Raw genomic sequence first — 22579 nt, 5'->3', positions numbered from 1 at the left:
GTGTTTTCCCTCAATTCATATCTTAATAAATTCTGTTACCCATTTAATAGACTCAAGTGGATTGATAGTAATATTATAGTACTAGGACTGGGTTATAGCCAATTGAGTTGTTGGCCAAGGGGTCTACAGAAATCCTCCAAGCAACCCAAGCTATTGCCAAGACAATAAATTGTTCTCCACAAACTAACAAGGCCTCATTGCTGAATACAACACCTACACAATTCATTGAACACAGAAAGGGCAAGCAGGTAACTACAAAGATCCTTTACCCTCAAGTTCTAATGTCTTTGGTATGGGAAAGCACTCTGCAGGCTACCAAAGGAGAAATATAAACACAAACCCAGCAAAACATCCTTTGATATAAAATTTGCCCTGCCTGCAAAATATGCTCACGCAATAAACCTTGTGGGAATAACTAACCAATGTCTTATTTGACTAGAGGCCTACTCCATGAGAAGGAACCCATGTCCCTCTAGTGGCCAAGAACCAGAAATTAGATATCCCAGAGACATAGAGTAAAATATGTCTAAAAAAAGTAACAAGAAAGTGACTCCTAATTATATTCTGCTACACTCATATATCAGTGTCTTATTCAGTTAGTAATAGAGAAGCGTCCTCCTGCAGCAGATGAGAAAAATTACAGAGACCCACAGCAACAAATTATGGAGAGAGAGACAGACAGAGACAGAGCCAGAGACAGAGAGACAGAGAGAGAGATCCTTGGAACACACAGCTCTAAATGTCTCTATCAAATCTCTATCCTCAGTTCTCAGGGAACCCTGCGGATGAGGAGGCAGAAGGAGTGTGGGTACCTGCAGGGATGGAAGACACCTCGAGAACAAGACCCTCTAAATTGGCACAAGCAAGGCTTATATGAACTCACAGAGACTGAAGCAGCAAGCACAGGGCCTACTTAGGTCTGTACTAGTTCTGTTCATATAGTATAACTTTTAGTTTAGTATTTTCATGAAACTGATAAATGTGTGAACAATTCTATCTCTGAGTCTTATGTCTTCTTGGGGCTTTTTCATTCTATTGGTTTGCCTTGTACAACTTTAATATGGTGGGTTTTGTTTTATCTTATTATGTTTTATTTTGTTATATTTGGTTGTTATCTCTTAGAAGCCTGTTCTATTCTAATGAGAGACATAAAGGAAGTGGATGAGGATGAGGGAAGGAGGGGAGGAAGTGAGAGGGGTAGAAGGAAAGGAAACTGTAATCAAGATATATTTTATGAGAAAAGAATCTATTTTAACAAAGGGAGAGGGCAAAATATTTTCTGTGCTTTTGACCTTGGTTTCTTTACCTGCATCTATTCCTATTGTCAGATTTGGTCTTTTCATAGTGTCCTAGTTTTCCTGGATGTATTGTGCCATGATCTCTTAGATTAAACCTTTTTTATATTTAACTTTTTTTTCTTAAAAAGGTATCTATTTATCTTATCCTATCATAAATGCCTGAGATTTCTTTTATTCATTTCATAAGTGTTGTCTCTGAGATCCTGTTTGAGTTCCTCAATTTTTTATTTCCAGATTTCCCTCAGTTTGTGTTTTCTTTATTTTATTTATTTCCACTTTCAGGTCTTGAACTGTTTTATTCATTTCCTTCCACTGTTTATGTTTTCAAAGATTTTTTAAAGAAGTTTATTAATTTCTTCTTTAATGATCTCTACTACATTCATAAAATCTATTTCAAGGTCTTTTTCTTGTGATTCAGCTATATTGTAATTCTCATGGCTTGCTGTGGTAGGGTTGATGACTCTAGTGGAGATACATTGTCCTGATTGTTCTTGAATGTAGTTTTTGCTGGCATCTAGGTGTCTGGGTTTGGGAAGATTGTAATTCCAGGTGCCAATATCTGGTATTGTCTTTGTTGATGGCTCTTTTGCTCCTTAGTTTCTGTTGCCCTCTCTCATTTTTAGGAGAGTGTGGTGGCTGTGTGCTGCCTGGTAGTAAATTCTTCTGGAATCCTAATAAGGGTATTCACTGGTCCTTCCAGGTAAATGTTTTTCTAGGTATTAGGATTTGACACTTGGGAGTAGGGATGAACTAGGAAAGAGGACTAAGGAGTTCTACAAGAGGGAGGAAAGCAGACTCTTCCCACCAGCATCTGCATAGTCCTCTGGGAATGTGAACTGTGAATAAGAGGATGCTACAGCAGGTGGTCTGCTAACAAGCTGGGGACTATGAGATATGGAGGGAGAGGTGTATATCTACCTGTTGTTTTGGCCAAAGGAGTCTGTTAGTTCCCAGGGGTTGCCTGCTGGAGTTGGGGCCTGGGATAGAGCTATGTTAAATGTGTTTTGGGGAAAAGCTTGGAGGTGTAGATCTGGGTGATCCACTGGAGACTGAGGCAAGCATATGTAAAAAAAGGCCTTAGGAGGTGGTCTGCTACAGAGGTAGAGATGAGCCAGAGGGATTGGCTTGGGAGTAGCTGATGGAGAGGTGAAGTAAGACTATCTTCTTCCCTGTAGAGAATGGTCTCCTTATTGCTAAGAAAGTTGTATATATTTTAAAACATATAATATTTCTACATAATAATTCGTCTTTCCAGAAAATAAACAAGGGTAATAGTAATAATCTTTGTGCTGGTTAGTTTTTAATAGGTAACTTGACACATCCTAGAGTCATCTGGGAAGAAAGTCTTAATGAGTAACTGTCTTGACTGCTAATTGCTGTAGGAAGACCTACCCATTATGGACAGCACAACCCCTGGGTTGGATGCTTAAATGTATAACAATGAAGAAGGCTACTGAAAAGGCAGTATTGGTGCACTTGTTTTACCTCTATTCTTTGTAGGGCAAATCCTAATTGGTCTTAATAATAAAAACCCAGAGTCAGATATCAGAGTGAAAGCTGAAAGATCATAGAAGCAGAGCAGCCAGCCACTAGTTCGTACCTCTATAAAATTCTCAGACAAAGGAAATGAGCTTTTTTCTTCTCCCACATTGTATTTCTTCTTCCAACCAGCCATATCATGTCCTGTCTCAACCTCCTTAACGCTGGGATTTAAGTCATGAGAGCCCAAGTGCTGAGATCAAAGGTATATGTCACCACTTCCTAGCTCTGTTTCTCTTTTAGACTGGATCAGTCTTGTGTAGCCCAGGGTTGCCTTTAACTTGCAGATATTTGTCTGCCTCTGCCTCCCGAGTTCTGGGATTAAAGGTGTGTGCCAACACTGCCTGGCCTCTATGGCTGATCAGTGGCTTAGCTCCACATTCTGATCTTCAGGCAAGCCTTAATTATTAGATCACAAAAAAAATCACCAATTTACCCTTTTTTGTCTAAAATAAAAAAGGTTTTAACTAATGTGAGAAAAACTATATACAATAAGTATAATAACCATATACAATATATACAGTTAAGCATTATATTAACAATGTCCAGTCCATTAATATTTGACAAATGCAAAGAAATATTCCATTATTTATCCTGTCTTGGTGAGTCCAAAGTGTTGTACCTAATTCATTTTCTATCATAACTTATATTACCAACTGAAAACTATTTCTTGATGTCTCTCAAACTTATACACTTTATACCTCTCTAGTGAGTTTCTTTTCTGAATTTATTAACAAGGAAAACTACTATAACTATTTAGTCTTCAACTCCAGAAACATGAGATGGAAATGATATTAACTGAGTAAGTAGGAAGTGCAAGGAAGCAACTTTCAAAAATTATGAGAAATGACAGAAACAGCTGGCTGCCTGGACAATCACCCAAGGTTCTGCCTACAGGCCTAGAATATTCCACAGACTTTTCTATGAAGCAGGATTTTTGAAGGACTGTCTTGCTTTGTCTTGACAAGGTTTGGTAGTCACATTCTTTTGTGTCCTGCTTATCCAATTTGGATAGCACACTGTCAGCAGTCTAGGCAAGGGCAGTTTCTTGTGCAGTGGCTAAATTTTGCCACAAGGAAAGTAAACTCCATATGGAGTTTCTTCAATGCCCATCATCTTCTCTGAAGTAGATTGGTGCTGCTAGGAGCAGAGACATCTCATTGTCATAAAAAAGAACCTATGTTTTAAAAACAATTAAATGCCATATTCTGTAGATATCTGAAGTGTTTGAAGATGATCAGTCTATCTAAAATATGTCTCTGTTGGACCTTGAAAACTTACATTTTTTAATGATATTGGTTGAAATAATATTGATTGAATACTTTATTTTCTTTTTTTCTCTGTCCTAGTCATTTTTCTAATATATAATTCTATTTATTTATTTGTGTAGCTCAATAAATAAATTATATACTTCATTTGAAAACATTTTTCTAACTTGGTATATATGACCTAACCAAGAAACCAAGGTAAAATAAACAATAAAAACCAAACCCAATAGCTCTCATTAAACAGAAGCAGTATCTTAAAAACCTTCTAACCAAACAACAACAGCAGAAGCCCAGTATCAGAAGGATTCACTGTAGTGTACAATTCATCAGACATTCAAAGAGCTAATGCTAATACTCATTGAATTGTTCCCCAAAAAATAAACTGAAGGAATATTTTCTAATTCTTTTTATGAACCCACTATTGCCTTGATACCAAAATCATACAAGAACCTAACAAAAAAAAGAATGGTACAGACCAATATCCCTTATAAACATGGATTTGTGTCTTTCTAATAAAACAGTAGATAACTGAATCAAGAACACATCAAAATGATTACATATTATGATTAAGTTGGCTTTATCCCAGGGATGCAAGAATGGTTCAACATATGTAAATCTGTAAATGTTATAATTCATCTAAACAGAATAAAACACAAAAATCACAGGATCATCTTATTAGATCAAGAAAACGTCTTTAACAAAAACCAATATCCTTTCATGATAAAGTCCTGGAGAGACTACAAATACAATGGACATGCCTTAATGCAATTAAGGGAATTTATAATGATTCCATAACCAACATCTTCTTAAAGGTAGAGAAACTTAAAACATGTCAACTAAAATCAGAAGCAAGGTGAGGATGCCTGTTCTTGCCATCCCTGTTAAACATAGTACTTGAAGTCTTAGCTAAAACAATAACAAAATTTAAGGAGATTGAAGAGGTATAAAGTAGAAAGGAAAAAGTCATAGTGTCCTTATTTGTAGATGACATGATTTTAGAAATAAAAGTGCCTGAAAACTCCACCAAAAACTTCTACAGCTGATGAAAAAATACCACAAAAGTACCAGGTTACAAAATTAGCACACAAAATTGGTAGACATCCTATATAAAAAGTCAAACACACCAAAGAAAAAATCAGGGAAATAATCTTCAAAAAAGCCTCAAAAATATTTTGTGATAATTCTAATCAAGCAACTGAAAGTCTTGTTAAGACATAGAAGAGAGAAGTTGAGGAAGACACCAGAAGATGGAAGGATCTCCCATGCTAATAGAATAGGGGGAATAATATTATGAAATGGCCATTCTACTGAAAGCAATCTATAGATTCAAAATTCCAACAAAATTCTTCAAAGAAACTGAATATAGAAAATTCAAATTCATATGGAACACAAAACACACAGATTTTCCAAAAAAGTCCTTAATAAAGAAAGAAATGCTGAAGGTGTCACCACACTTGACTTTATGTTGCTTTACCAAGCTATAGTAATAAAACAACATGATACTGGTATAAAAACATATGAGCTGATCAATGTAATAAAATCAAAGACTAGGACATAATTCTCTACACCTTTGGACACCCAATTTTTTCTAAAAAAAATACATACCATGTTTGTCATTCTGAGTCTGGGTTACCTCAATCAAGATGATATTTTCTAGATCCATCCATTTGCCTGCAAACCTCATGATGTCATTCTTTTTCTCTGCTGAGTAGTACTCCATTGAGTATATGTACCAAATTTTCTATTATCTTTATCCATTCTTCAGTTGAAGGGCATCTAGGATGTTTAGAGGGTCTGGCTATTACAAACAATGCTGATATGAACATAGCTGAGCAAATGCCCTTGCGGTATGATTGAGCATTCCTTGGGTACATGCCCAAGAGTGCTACAGCTGGGTCTTGAGGGAGATGGATTCACAATTTTCTAAGGAAGCGCCATATTGATTTCCAAAGTGGCTGTACAAGCTTGCATTCCCACCAGCAGTGGAGAAGAGTTCCCCTTGCTCCACATCCTCTCCAGCATAAGCTGTCTTCTGTGTTTTTGATCTTAGCCATTCTGACAGGTGTAAGGTGGTATCTCAGAGTTGTTTTGATTTGCATTTCCCAGATAATTAGGGATGTTGAGCAATTCCTTAAATGTCTTTCAGCCATTTGAGCTTCCTCTGTTGAGAATTCTCTGTTTAGTTCTATAGCCCATTTCTTAATTATACTGTTGGGCATTTTGATGTCTAATTTCTTGAATTCTTTATATATTCTGGATACAGCCCTCTGTCAGATGTGGGGTTGGTGAAGACCTTTTCCCATTCTGTAGGCTGTTGCTTTGTCTTATGACCATGTCCTTTGCTCTATAAAAGCTTCTCAGTTTCAGCAGGTCCCATTGATTGATTGTTTCTCTCAGTGTCTGTGCTACTGGTGCTATATTTAGAAAGTGATCTCTGGTGCCAATGCATTCAAGACTACTTCCTACTTTCTCTTCTATCAGGTTCAGAGTAGCTGGATTTATGTTGAGGTCTTTGATCCACTTGGAATTAAGTTTTGTGCACGATAATAGATATGGATCTATTTGCAGCCTTCTACATGTTGACATCCAATTATGACAGCAACATTGTTGAATATGCTTTCTTTTTTCATTGTACATTATTGGCTTCTTTTTTAAAAAAATATATGTTCATAGGTGTGTGAGTTCATAACAACGTCTTCAATTTGATTCTATTGGTCTACATGTCTGTTTTTATGCCAGTACCAAGCTGTTATTTTATGGTAGCTCTATGGTGGAGCTTGAGGTTGGGGATCATGATGCCTCCAGAGGTTGTTTTATTGTACAGGATTCTTTTGGCTATCCTGGGTTTTTTGTTTTTCCACATGGAGTTGAGTATCATTCTTTCCAAGTCTGTGAAGAATTGTGTTGATAATTTGATGGGGATTGAGTTGAATCTGTAGATTGCTTTTGGTAAGATCGCCATTTTTACTATGTTTATCCTGCCTATCCATGATCATGGGAGATCTTTCCATTTTCTGACATCTTCAATTTCAATAGGTCTTTCACATGCTTAGTTAGAGTAACCCCAAGGTATTTTACATCATTTGTGGCTATTGTAAAGGGTGATATATCTCTGATTTCCTTCTCAGCCTGTTTCTCTATTATATATAGGAGGGCTACTGATTTTTTTGAGTTGATCTTGTATCCTGCTATGTTGCTGAAGGTGTATATAAGCTGTATCAGTTCCTTGGTTGAATTTTGGGGGTCACTCATGTATACTATCATGTCATCTGCAAATAGGGAAAGCTTGACTTCTTCCTTTCCAATTTGTATCCCCTTAATCTCCTTATGTTGTCTTATTGCTCTGGCTAGAACTTTAAGTACTATATTGAATTAGTATGGGGAGAGGGGACAGCCTTGCCTTGTTCCTGATTTTAATGGAATTGCTTTGAGTTTCTCTCCTGTATCTTTGCAATGCCCTCTGACCTTTCTTCTCTTATTATTACTGAGGGATACACTTCCTGAATCACATGTGCTAATATACTAATGTCATCCTCATTGCCTCCTCAGGTGGAACTGACTTTAATGATTGGATCTGGCCTTTGAAGGCAATCTAAAATTATGCAATATTGCCAAGTTTTGTGCTTCTAGAAAGTCTACAAGGGGATATGATGTTCTACACCTGTCACATGCCTTTCAAGAGCAAGTAGAACAGCATTTAAAGCTGTAGGATAAGGTGGCACAGAAGCCATTTTAGAGGAATAATTAACTCCTGTAAGGCTCGCTATGCTATCTTCTAGCTTGGCTTTCCCCAAAGGAGATTCTTTCAGTTGTGCTCCAACCAATAACTTTGATATTGGAATGCATGACCCATGGCACTCAGCATCTTTCACCTGAGTTTTTAGATGGTTCTTCTTTGCAAGTTTTGATTTTTTTGGGGTGGCATAATTAAAGGAAGATTTTTTACCTTATTAATTTTTCTTATTCCTTTCCTCTGATCCCAGTCTTATAAGATATGCAGGCAGTTTCCTGTCCATATGCAGACAAAAAGATTCCAATTAAGTGTGGTCCCAAGGTTTGTGGAACTTTAAGTGAATGTCTGCTTTTATTCTTCACATCAACATTGTCCCCATGTTTTAGTTCTCCAACTTTATCAGGAAGCTGTTGAAATACATGGTCTATCAAGGCTGTTTCCAGCTTTGATCTTTGAGGAGTCCTAGAATTTCAAAATCAAGCCTGTCTTTACCAATGGTTTTGCTATAGAACATTCTACTCTTTCTGATGGAAATTGCCAAAGTATGGGCAATGAAATCAATATATCAAATAGTTAATAGACCTTCCTGCAACTAAAAACACCTGGTAAAATTTTAGTGATGTACACATACACACATATATACAAGAACACACACACATACATACACACACACACACACACACACACACACACACACATAGACACCAATGTCAAATTTTAAAAGTCTAGTTACTGATCCATTGTTATGGGAAAGGATGTGCTTGTGCTTAGGAAATACATAAATAGATAATTATAAAGAGCCATGGTAATATAGCTGACCTTCAACAGTGAAAGAACAATATACATGGAGATTAAGAATAAGAAAGTGAATATAGGATAAAGTAAAAAGGGCAAATGTTACCAAATAGGTGGATATGGATAACATACTTTATTCATAGTAATATTTTGCTTATAATTAGTTTATAGTAATCCACTATGAGTATGATTATTTCTGAATAAACGAAACTATTTAAAAATACACAAGAAATGCTAGAAACAACACAAAGAACCTAATGATCCATACTTAGCCTCATATAAGTAAGGAATATTTTAAGAGGGAAGATAGTGAATGTCCTTAGAAATACCTGAGCCATGAGAACAAGGGGCAACTCTTAAAGTTACTGAGTTCAAGTTTGTAGAATGTAGTATATTATTTAAATGCTTTTAGCTTTTTGCTAAAAACTGTTGCTTTTTGGAGCTTTTTTTGTTGTTGTTCTTTTTTGTTGTTGTTGTTTTTGTTTTGTTTTGGGTACCAGAAAAAATGGTGGAAGGCATGAGACATCAGTTTTTCCTAATCTAGAAGGACAATCACAATGGGTACCAAGACAATACATAAGCAATCAGAGACAAATGTAAACAGTGTCAAATGGGGCCGAAGGCCTTCCCAGCCTCTTTGCTGTTAAGACAAAAGTAGAAAATTCCATTATCCAAGCTCCTGAGAGGATGGTGGGTCTCAAGCTTAAAGTGCTCAATCTAGAGTTCCCTGATATCCCTCTAAGGACATTAGCCACTGTATGGAAAGCAAACAGCACATTCTGAACTAACTGTAGTCAAAGGGGTTACAAATGAGGAATAGAGGCAAGGCTAGCTCATTGAACCCAAAGATACCAAGAAGTCATAGACCTATGGGGTGAAAATAGGAAACCTGAGCAAGACACCCAAGTGTCAGTGATAAGGAGGTTCCCCATAGGGAGTCAGGCATATAAGAGATAGGAATTAAAGACTGAGTTCATTCAGGAGTATAGGAGTAGAAGAAAATGAAAGGTCTTTAGATCACATTGTTGTTTCAGATAACAAACATGCTGAATACACAAAACCAAAAAGGTAAATTTAAACAAGAAGCATGCTGAACCACAGTAGTAGCATCCATCCTCATAGAAGCAGAGGGAGAGCCTACAAATAAAGCAGGACCAATGAGTGCTGGGGGGAAAGGCCACCTGTGCAGGGAGCACAAGTTTATTTTGCCATTAGCAAGTGAATAATAGTCATAGTCCTCTAGACCAGTGGTTCTCAAGCTTCCTAATGCTGAGACCCTTTAGTAAAGTTTCTCATGTTGTGGTGACCCCAACAATAAAAACATTTTCATTTGGATATCCTATCTATAATTTTGCTACTGTTGTGAATCATATTGTAAATATCTGTTATGCAGGCTATCTGATATGTGACACCTGTGAAAGGGATAATGACCCACAGGTTGAGAACCAGTGCTCCAGAGGAATAGAATCAAATATGTGTGTGTGTGTGTGTGTGTGTGTGTGTGTGTGTGTGTGTGTGTAATATATTTTAACAGTTTTTATTTATACAATATACTTTATTCATAGTATTTTCCTCCCTAACTTAACTTCTCCAGATCCTCCTTCTTCACCTCCCTTCTCCATTCCTTTCTCTAAAATTTGAAATCAGAACAAAAACTGAAATAAAAAGAAAATATACATGACAAAATACTAGACACAACAGGACTGATACACACATGAACTCACAGAGACTGTGACAGTACACACAAGAATGACACAAGTTCAAACCTGACAAAATACCAAGAAGCTATTTGCAATTGATACTTGCTGAGAAATGGAAAAACAGTGTTCTCCAATAGAGTGTCACTGGGAATATCTACTACACTCCAGGGCAGGTCCATGCCCAAAACACACTTCACCTTCTTATGTGTGTGTGTGCTTTTAGCTTTGTTTATTTTGTATGGATTTTTTGTCTTATATGTGAATTTATGTTGACATATTAACAACATGTCACTCACACCTGTAAAGTTAAGAATCCAGTAGTTGCTCAGTCCTTAATGCTGGATGCCTAAACAATCTGAGCAACCCTATGGTAAATGCTCAATCTTCACGATGGATGTCAGCAATTCCAAAGCCATTGTCTTTAATCCACAATGGAAGTCTGGAAATGCTGGTTCTGCTATCATCACGGGAATCAACATCAGCAATTTGCTGTTAAGAGGGAGGATGAAACCAACAAAAGACAAGTAACGTTCCTCTGCCTTATGAATTGTTTGTTTGTTTGTTTTTAAATCTTGACTGTTAGAAGATGCTATGTCTTCCCGTGTCCATTTGAGGCAATCAAGTTAGTTCTTCAATTGAGGATCCACACTCAGATGATTCTAATTTGTGGCAAACTGACATTAAAACTGACTGGCATAGCAAGGAACCAGAGTAATCCTCCCTCTTTTTAACAGACTTTTCCACATAATAAAAATTATACATTCTTATTGTGTAAATTTCTATGAGACACTGTACCTCTGAACACAATTTTATACATATTTAAAACCTATGTAATGAGTAAATGGTCTATAGTCTTCAAACGTGTGAATGGAAGGTAAACAAAATTCTGCTATATTTTGGAGAATTTGGCTTCTCTCTTTAAAGCCCAAAAAGCTAGGCTTCCTGAAAAGAAGTATAATTACCACAGAAAAAATCTCTCAGCTACCCCCTGACTTCCTGTGAGAAGTTCAAGGCCTGCTTCAGCTGTCATAAAGGAAATACTACCTGATTCCAGTTCTTTAGGCCTGTGGTAAGCAGAAGCCATGGAATAGAAAAGTAGCTATATTATTTGTTTCCACAAGTGTAAGAGGGTTCAACCCAAACAAGGACTATCCTTGTGACAGATCTATCTAGACACAGAGGAAAACAATGAGGCAGTAGAACAATTACAATGGAATAAGTAGCAAACATCTGGAAGCTAAAGGCTATTAGACAGATAGGCTCACAAAGAGACTGGCATACAACAGCTTTGCTATGATTTAGGCTTGGGTTTCTTTCAGGTATGAAATGTGTACATGAAATTGAGAAAAGAAATTTAAAGTAGGCAGGGTGACATGACAATACTTGTCCATTCTACTTTTGAATTTTCCTTCTAAAAGATGCTATTTACAAAGATAGAAAAAAACTTTGTGTTTTTTATTTCTTCAGATAACCTCTAACATGACCCACCAGAAGCTTAAAGATCTGGACTCTTCTGAGAAGGAAATATCTCGAAACTGTACAAATGTAAGGATCAAAGAACACAACTGTTTCTCTCACTAAGAAAAAAAAACCTACAAAAGTTGACAAATCTTCCTGTAATCTATGGGAGGGAATAACTAGATGTTAGCTAGCCTTTGGTGGCCCTGAAGTTATTGACAGAAAATCTGATCTTGCCAGTTGTACCTGATCTTTTAGGAATTACCAGGAATAAAATAGGCCCTTTACATTTTTGTATAGCTGACTATTGATGGATCTGAAAAGGGATTTGGAAGGGAATATTAATTGTGGGTAGAAATTGAAATGCCAAATACTCCTGAGAACCAGACAGCCTCTCCTCCATTGTCTTTTCGCTTTCTAGTCCATAGTCCCTGGCCCTGGCTAAGCAGGCAACATACAAGAGCCTTTTGTAAACATAATAAAGCTAATCTTAAGTGAAAATATCAAGAGGGTTTTGCCAACTTCCTCCCTCAAGGCAATAGGTGGTCACTGCAGAAAGTGGATAGTCACCATGACAACATTTTTAATGACTAAACTCAGCAATGGGAGCACACATAAGGCACCCACAATGGATCCTGGGAAGAAGTAGAATGGAAAATTTGAAAGAATTTATAAGGAAAGTTTTCAGATGTAAAAGGAGGCTGCCCTGGGCAACAAGCTATAGGCATAATTCAATGCCCACATTTTGAGTCCAGTTTCTGTGTTGTATAAAAGCTCCAATGCTACCTATTACATATAGAGAATAAACATTGCATTGTGTGAATTGGTATTCTTCCAGAGAACACAGGGTACCCCACCAATTATGCCTTTATCCATATGAGGATCTCAAAAGATGTGGCAACAAGTAAAGATCTAAGGCCTATTTTTCTGCTTTCAAGGGAAGAAGTGAGATCAAAGCAATGGAAATTTGACTATAATGTTAGCTTCTCTTTTGTAACACCCTCATTGGTTAACAGAGACAGAAAGTGGTTGTAAGTCACCTGAAGGAAGACACTTAACCAATCCCTTTTAGAATAACCAGAATTTTCAAGAATGTTTAATAATTTTTCAAAATTTGTACATAGTGTATTCATTTTTTTAATAATGTAATTATGCCCCTTAGTGTTTATCACCAATTGCTGGCAATGGCTTTAAAAAAATATGGGGAAATTTGAAAACTAAGCCAAATTTGAAGAATATTCCTAAAATAACTCTCTATATATCTTCTTAAACATATTATCCTTGCATTTATTAATTATATTTTGTTATAAGTACAAACTTCCCAGCCTGCCTTCACAATTATTCTCTACTTGCCTTTCTTGTTTACTCTGTCATTTCTCTTGTTTCCTTGAAGCAAAGCCTGCAGTTCTATTGAACTTCTCATGTATGTTGTGGCTTGCTTTATTCTCTAATATGATTTGATAGACCAACTCTACATAACAAATTTTCCCCTTTCTTCACTGTATGATGACCTCTTATATTTTGTGATCTGTTTCAGTTAATTGCTTTCCTAAAAATTCCTCTTTGAGTCTAACCATTTTATTTTTCTCTTTTTTTCTATTTGTATACACTGAATTAATCTAAAGTTGGATTTAATTGTGTTTACAACATCTATCTGAGAAAACTAAACTAACAAGTAAATGCAGGGATTTACTTTGTAGGACTGAGTATCCTTAACTGTACCAAATTACAGTAACACCACTAAGCAAATAATGTTCTCTAGTTGACGCTCCATGTTTACATTTACATTATATCTTGTATGTAACAGTGATCCCTTGGCATGTGGAAAACAAGGATGAAAACTATCCTTGACATCGTTAGCAAATTGATTTAGTAGAATATATATAACAATTGTGGACAAGTAGATATATCCAAATATGTAAATATTTCATGCCTTTTACAAGACTTGTTTCTTCAACATTAGAATGTAGCTAAATATTAAAAGAATACAACATTTATCAGTAGCCTAATCAAGAACATAGGATTTATATGCTAAAGTCTACAAAACATTGATGGAACAAGTTTTAAAAACGCCGAGTAAATAGAAAGATACCTATAATTTTGGACTGGAAAACAATATTATTAAGATGTCAAAATCTCTTTATGATTCATTAATTTTTTAATATTCATTGATGTTTTGCCTGCGTGTATGTGTGAGGGTGTCAGATCCCCTGTAACTGGAGTTACAGACAGTGGTGAGCTGTTGTGTGGGTACTGGGAATTGAACCCAGGTCCTCTGAAAGAGCAATCAGTGCTCTTAACCACTGAGCCATCTCTCTACCCCGGCCATGAACCAAGGTCATAGGAACTCACAAACTTTAGACCAACAGCTGTAGAACATGCATGGGACCAGACTAGACCCTCTGCATATGGGAGACAGTTGTATAGCTGGGTCTGTTTGAGGGGCCCCTGGCAGTGTGATCAGATCTATCCCTGGTACATGAGTTGGCTTTCTGGATCCCATTACCTATGGATGGACACCTTGCTCACCATTGATGTGAGAAGTGGGGGAGCTTGGTCCTTCATCAAGTGAATAAACCAGGGTTGTTTGTACCACTATGGGAGGACTTACACTTTTGGAAGAAGAAATGGGGGGTGATATGGGGGATGGTTTGAGGGGAAGGTGTGGGACACACAGGAGGAGGGATGGGAGAGGGATCTGTGGTTGTTATGTAAAATAAATTTTAAAAAAATTAAAAAGATGTCAACATTATTCTAAGTTATTAAGTTATGTTTAGGTTCAACACAATCACTATCAAATTCTGAATGAATTTCTTTGAAGAAAGAAAACATTGAGCTGGGCATGGTGGTACATACATTTAAACCTAGAACTCAGGAGGCAGAGGCAGGCAGCTCTCTGAGTTCTAGGCCAGCCTCATCTATAGAGTGAGTTCTCAAACAGCTAGGGCTACACAAAGAAACTCTATCTTAAAAAATGAAAGTAGAAAGTACAAATAAAGAAAGAAAAGAAAAGAAAAGTAAAGAATATTCATCCCAAAATTCCCAAGGAATTTCAAGAACCTAAGTAACAAAAATAATCTTTAAAAAGCAAGAAAGAGCTGGAGGTTCATACTTCTGATTTCAAAACTTAGCACAAAGCTACATTAATCAAAACAGTGTGGTGCTGGAACAGAGTCAAACAGACAAGACAATGAGACAAAGTAAAGAACCCAGAGACAAACCATCACATATATGATCATATTAATTTTAGTAAAAATATCAGAACAATTCAACAGGTCAGAAAACAGCACATTCCCTCAATTTCAGCACACTATATGCTCTGTGTGGTTGCCCCAACCCTGGAGCCCAAAATCTCCTCCCTTTGTTTCTGTGGCTTCAGGTATTATACTTTGTTTCTTTGTCTAGGGACTACAGGATGCCCCACCCCAAATTAGTTACCACCTCATAGCCACTTCATGTGTTCTTCCCAGAAATTCTCTAGGTTGCTTAACTTCTAGCCTCTTCTACTATAGCCACTGAAATCATTCCACTTGGTCACTCCAGCCTGGATCCAGCCAATGATCCTAATCTGTTCCACTTTTGGTCCTACTCTCTGTAGTATTACCATGTCATGCCTCTGGCTTCATTAAGTGAAATTTTCTCAACCTATGCCCTCACCACAGACTCTGATCCATCCTGCCTATGACCCTATAACCCATGGGTGCACAAATCATTCTCTTGTCCCCAAACCTAGTAAGTAACACTAACTGTCCACTGATATGTCTCACTTTTGGGTCCTGCATGACCCAGAGACTCTAAGCAGTCACTTCAGCACCATCACTTCACCCAGTCACACCATGGCTTAGATTTGGTAACTGATACTTCTCCAAGCCATCAGACTTGCTCTGACACCTTGAGATTCCTCTAAGCATCCTAGCCCACTACCTCACATTGGGATCCCAGCCTGATAGGCTAAAAACTTGTGTCCAAAGAAAATCAATATCCTAAATACAGATTGCCAGGTCTCTTCAACTAAGACACAAATAACATCATAAACTAAAGAAATATATCTCATTACAATTAGCTATCATTTAGTAACATAATATAAGGAGAATAATTAAAATGAAATCCAAGAAACAATAATGACTATTGTGGAAAGATTTCCCTAAAGGTTTTTTTTTTCTTTTTTTTTTTAAATTTATTATATTTGTGTTTTAATTTTACACATCAGTCATGGGTTCCCCTGTCTTCCCCCCTCCTGCCCCCACCCTCATCTTCCCCCCAGCCCCTCCCCTCCATTCCCATCTCCTCCAGGGCCAAGACTCCCCTGGGGATTCATTTAAACCTGGTGGATTCAGTACAGGCAGGTCCAAACCCCTCCTTCCAGGCTGAGCAAAGTGTCCCTGTGTAAGCCCAAGGTTCCAAACAGCCAGCTCATGCACTAAAGACAGGTCTAGGTCCCACTGCCTGGGTGCTTCCCAAACAGTTCAAGCTATTCAATTGTCTCACTTATCCAGAGGGCCTACTCCACCTGGGGGTTCCACAGCCTTTGGTTCATAATTCATGTGCTTCCAATTGTTTGGCTGTTTGTCCCTGTGCTTTTCCAATCTTGATCTCAACAATTCACACTCTTACAGTCCCTCCTCTTTCTCGACAATTGGACTCCTGGAGCTCCTTCTGGGGCCTGGCCGAGGATTTCTGCATCCACTTCCATCTGTTATTGGATGAGAGTTCCAGCATGACTGTTAGGGTGTTTGGCCATCTGATCACCAGACCAGGTCATATTAGGCTTTCTCTCGACCATTGCCAGCAGTCTACAGAGGATGTATCATTGTGGATTTTTGAGGACCTCTCCAGTACTCTGCCTATTCCTGTTCTCATGTGGTCATCATTTATCATGGTCTGTTATTCCTTGTTCTCCCTTTCTGTTCTTGGTAAGGTTTTATAGTAGCACTAATATCTTGGAAGCAACCAATAGCTATCTAATTGGACATAAGTCCAGCACAGCAGACAGGAAACCAAGCTTAGTATTGAAAACATAGAGAACTACATGTGGTTAGAGAAGTCATAGATCTTAGAAAACAGCCTAATACTGCCACTTTCCTAGAATAGTATAATTCCTAACAACATGCAAAATACTTATTTTTATATGCATAAATAAGTGTAGATCTCACATCTAATCAAAGATGGTTCTTTTTGCAGCTATTACAGAAAACTACAATTAGTCAAAATGCCACAGTGGATAAATTTGCAACACAATTTCTGTACTTGAGGTTCAGGGAATGTCATGAAAGATGAAGCATATAGATTGTAGGATACCAGGATGTCTGATGTAAGATTGTGCCTTCTCACTATGACAGAGAAACTACACCCATGGAATCTCAATAACATCACCTAAAAAAGACCTGAACAATTCCAACAAGGTTGAGGCTGGTATATATATACATAAATTAGAGCTACAATAATTAATAACAACTGAGAGGAGGATAATCATTGTTCTCCAATATGGAGTGGTCATACCTGAAATTGAGAACATATGAAGAACCCTAAATGGACTGACCAAGTTGTGTTTATATATGTGGATGAATTTGTATGTATATATACATATATACATATATATGCGTGTGGACACACGTGTGTGTGTGTGTGTGTGTGTGTGTGTGTGTGTGTGTGTGTGTATAACAACAATGGTCAAAGAATAGGCCATGAATTTTGAAGGGTGCAGACATGGGAGGAGTAGAACAGAAGAGAGGGAGAAATTATATAATTACATTTTAATTAAATTTAAAAAGAGACACAGAATTCAAAAGAGCAGCTGTAAACATGTTCAATGAGTTCAAAGTATTAAAAATAATACAAACAAAAATAAAGATAACAGGAAGGAATCTAAGAAAATACAAGCAAATATCTGAGTGAAATATTAAAGATAATTCAGAATATGAAAATTGAATTCAAGAGTTACAAAAATTAATGCAAATTCAAAGAGGAATAAAGCAGGAAATTTTAGAAAATCATCAAATGTAATTTGAAAAAAAAAACCTCTGTGGAAAACTTCACCACTAGAATGGATCACATAGAATATATAATACCAGGTATTCAACACAGGATGGAGAAACCACATCATTCAAAAAAGAAAATAACAAGTTAAAAGCATGAGTATTGTATGCAGAAAATGTGGAACACCACGGAAAGTCCAAACCTATGAGTTAAGGCTAAAAACAGAACAGAAAAATTCCCGGCCAAAGTCATAGCTAATTGTCTTCATTAGAGCTTCTGTTGCTATGAAGAAACACCATGACCATGTCAACTCTTATAAAGGAAAACATTTGATTGAGGTGGCAGCTTATAGTTCAGAGGTTCAGTCCATTATCATCATAGCAGGGAGCATGGCAACATGCAGCCAAACATGGTGCTGGGTACATCTTGATTAGAAAGCAACAGGAAGTAGACTGAATGTCACACTGAATGAAGCTTGAGCAAAAGAGACCTCAAAGTCCACCCCCACAGTGACCCACTTCCTCCAACAAGGCCACACCAATCTCAACAAGGCCCAATCTCTTAATAGTACCACTTGTTCTATTGGCCATTTTCTCTCAACCACCACACTAATACATAGATTAAAACCCCAGAAGAAAAATTTTCACATCTAGCTATACAGAAAAACTTATCTATTAAGTTATAAGATGCTAAGAGAATACAAGCAGACAAGACTAGAATACATACACAGGTAAAGAAAAGAAACTTTATTGAAAAGTTCGATAAAATGGTATGTGATTAGTTGATAGAAATTTTTAAAGCAAGGAGGGTCTAGAAAAATGTCTTGCAAGTTCTCAAAGTTCACAACTACCAATTCAGACTATTGTAGCCAATAAAACTATATAATAAACTGAAGAAAAAAGAGAAAAACAAAACATTTCATGATAAAAAAAACAGACTAAATAAATATATGCTCACTAAAGCCAGCTCCACAGAAGGTACTAGAAAGGATATGTTAGACAGAAGAGAAGGATAAACACAACAAAGAGGCCACAGGAGGAAAATAAATAATAGTCAAAAGAGGTCTAAGAAGAAAAAAGTCACAAAATCAACAAATGGCAGGAAATAATACAAATTAGGATTAATTTTACAATAAATAAAAAAGGATTAAAGTAAATCTTTTGATTATAACCCATAATAGAAACTTACTAGTTTGTAAATCAATTAAAATGTGTTTTCCCTGAAGTTTGACCTCACACTAGTACCGTTTTGCCATAGTCCCCTGTCTCCTCCTTTCTTTAAAGATAAGTAATTTTAGTAGGTTAAAGTTAAAACCTTTGTTTTGATTAGACAGAAAAGCGGAAGTGATGGGGGAATGTCTTTCTGAATGCTGCAAATATGTGTTGCTCTGTTTGGTTGATAAATAAAGCCATTAGGCCTATGGCAAGGCTGGTTAGAGGTAGGCAGGAAATTCAAAAGGAGAGACAGGAAGAAGGCAGGGGAGATGCCAGCCATCCACTCAAGGAGCAACATGTAATAGGACATGGGTAAAGTCATGGACCATGTGGTGATATATAGATTAATAGCTACGGGTTAATTTAAGATACAGTGTTTGCTAGCAAAAGTCTTGAGCCATGGCCATGCAGTTATAATTAATATAAGCCTCTGTGTGTTTACTTTGGGGGACACGAGTGGGAGAGATTTGTCCCTACCTGCCAGCATGTCAGGACACAGAAAAAAAATTCTGAATCAGTTGTTTAGATAAATTTCATGGTACCAAACTGTCTTCTAAATATAGCTGTATGTACATATAGGAAAATGTTATTCCAAGCTTTAGTCAAAGAAGACTTTCTTTATAATAATAGCAGTAATTGCCAAGACTGAGGATGCAGGTGCTGAGAAAAAAGTTGTGATTGCTCCTAATAGGAATTATAACCATTCCTGTAAGGATTATGGGACACTCAGAAGAGGGGGTAGAAGGAATATACAGGTGGAAAATGGAAAAGCTGTGGTACGAATGCTGCCTGTTAGGCATTGCACAGCCAATGCAGTCATGACCTCACAGCAGCTCTGGATGTTGGCTAAAGGCCTATTAATATGAGAGTCAGCCAATTATGAGATGGTCAGTTACAGAGTGGGTAGGAATAGGGGCTTACAGGACCTAGCCTACCCTAATAATTATTGAGCACAATAGGATAGTCTCTGTATTGAAAAGCTCACAATGCTCTAATAGTTACAAATCTATGGTCACATGGATGCTCTTGGTAAAACACACTGTGTCTGATAAAAAACAAAAACAAAAACACATAAAAACAACAAAACGCCTCATAAATGTAGAAAAGAACTTGTAAGGAAGGGAGGGCGTAATAGGTGTGGGAGGAGTTTAGAGAGATGGGAGTTATAATAATCCGAACACATGTTACATACATATGGAATTTTCAGAGAACAAAAAGAAATGTATACTGAAAAAGATTTTGTCCTTTGTGTCAAAAAAGCTGATAAAAAACTCTTTTGAGATGAGGAAGAATAAGCTGACTGGAGAGTCACTGTCTGTGTATCACAGACATACACAGGTAAAGAAATGTCTGAGCATTCCAACAAGTCAGTTCGAGGTTAGAAAAATAAAACAAAACTGTGACTAGTCATTTTGATGTGAAATGCATCAAGTCATCCTTTATAGACTAAGTCTGATTTGAAAAAGTCAATTGTCCCACCCCTTGATTCCATTTCATGAGACTTCAATGGATAAAGGGGGAATAAAAGCAAAGCCATAAATCCTACTATTGAGAAACCTGAAGTATGTTTTACCAGATCTCATTTATATAAATTGGACTTACAGAGGCATCCCAAGGGTATGGCAAATCAGAGCAATTCATTCTTATGGACTCAATCTTTATAGCTCTAAAGCACCTTGGAGACTATATAATTCAGCTTCTTTGTTTTACAGATATGTAATCTGAGGCCCAAGGGGATCCCATACAGCAACTTATTAGCAGTAGTTAGTATAAAATCCAAAACTCCAAAAAGCTCTTCCAGTGTTTTACCATAAGTATCTGGGTTTCTGGATATTTTAGAAAAGTGCCTCTACTACTATTCTGAAAGAGGCTGATGCATTCTGCTTCAAGTAATCTTAGGATCACTTTATTTCTGCTCCTCCTCCAAAATTCATATATAACAATGAAAACACAATTTTTGTATATACCGCTAATGCTTCAGAGACCTCAACTTAATTCTTGCATATAGAGACTCTCAGATCTCACATCCTGCATATTACCATATTTTCTGGTGTAAAATGTAGTCAACTACTGTATCTTGGAGTAATTATACTTGTTCCGATATTGGGGTCAACTGCATCCTGGGACCAGCTAACTTGGAACAGACATGGCCATGAACATTTTGAAAGAAACCGAGGAAGTGGAAAAGGGGAAACCAGAAGTATCAAGGGTGGAATTTCCTGCTGCATGTACTTCTGGTGTCTAATATCTAAATATACATGACTTTCTTAAAAGAGGATATTAGATTCAGCAGATTATATTCTCTGTTACTTATGTGAAACACCAAACATATAAACACTTTCACTAGCCAATCCACCATGACAGGTTCTCCATTGTTGTCAATCCAGGGTTGCATTTTCTAAATAAGAACCTCAGACACATACTATGTTTGTCCTTCTGAGTCTGGGTTACCTCACTCAGGATGATATTTTCTAGTTCCATCCATTTGCCTGCAAATTTCATGATATCATTGTTTTTTACTGCTGAGTAGTACTCCATTGTGTATATGTGCCACATTTTCTTCATCCATTCTTCAGTTGAGGGGCATCTAGGTTATTTCCAGGTTCTTGCTATTACAAATAATGCTGATATGTATGGAAGGGATGGCCAGACTGCAACCCACAGCTCCAGAGAGGCTAGCTAGTAGGGAAAGACCATAGGAGGGACACATGGATGACCCAGTGAAGGAGAAGTGGATGAGATCTACATGAGCAGACTAGGTGTGTGGGTGGTGGCAGAGAGAAAGTAGTGGGGAATGAGACCATAGGGAAATGGGAAGGTCAGAGCTGGAACAGAGACAGAGTGGGAGGGCAGGGAGGAAGATACCATGATAGATGAGAACATCATGGGAACAGGAAGAGGCAGGGTGCTGGGGAGGCTCTCAGGAATCCACAAGGTTGACCCCACCTTGGTCTGCTGGCAGTGGCCCAGAGGGTGCCTGGACTGGTCTACTCTGGTGACCAGTTTAGCAAATAACCTAGTTGTCATCATAGGGCCTTTGTCTAGTGACTGATGGAGGCAGATACAGAGATCCAAGGCCAGGCACCAGGCTGAGCTCCAGGAATCCAATTGATGAGAGAGAGGAGGGATTCTGCAGGCTGGGAACATGGAGATAATGATGGGAGACATGCAGAGATGACCGGCCACACTAGTGGAAGCCCATGAACTGTGGACTGGTGGCTGTGGAGCCCCCATGGGACAGGACTAAGCCCTCTGGATACGGAAGACAGTTGTTTGGCTCGAACTGTTTGGGGGGCACCTAATCAGGGGGATCGGGATCCATCCTTGGTGCATGGGCAGGCTTTTGGGAATTCAGTGCCTGTGGTGTAATGCCTTGTTCATCCTTGGTGCAGTGGGAAGGGGCTTGGACCTGCCTAGGCTCAGTGTGCCAGGATATGCTAACTCCCCATGGAAGACCTTGATTAGAGGGATGTGGGGATGTGGGGTGCCTTAGGAGGGAGGGCTGGGAGTGGGAGGAGGGAGGAGGTGGGATATGCCTGGGTGCCCCCCAAACAATTCAAGCCAAACAACCATCTTCTGTATCCAGGGGGCCTAGTCC

Source organism: Onychomys torridus, chromosome X (assembly GCF_903995425.1).
Source record: "Onychomys torridus chromosome X, mOncTor1.1, whole genome shotgun sequence".
NCBI classification, from domain to species: domain Eukaryota; kingdom Metazoa; phylum Chordata; class Mammalia; order Rodentia; family Cricetidae; genus Onychomys; species Onychomys torridus.
This window is presented reverse-complemented; position numbering follows the sequence as displayed.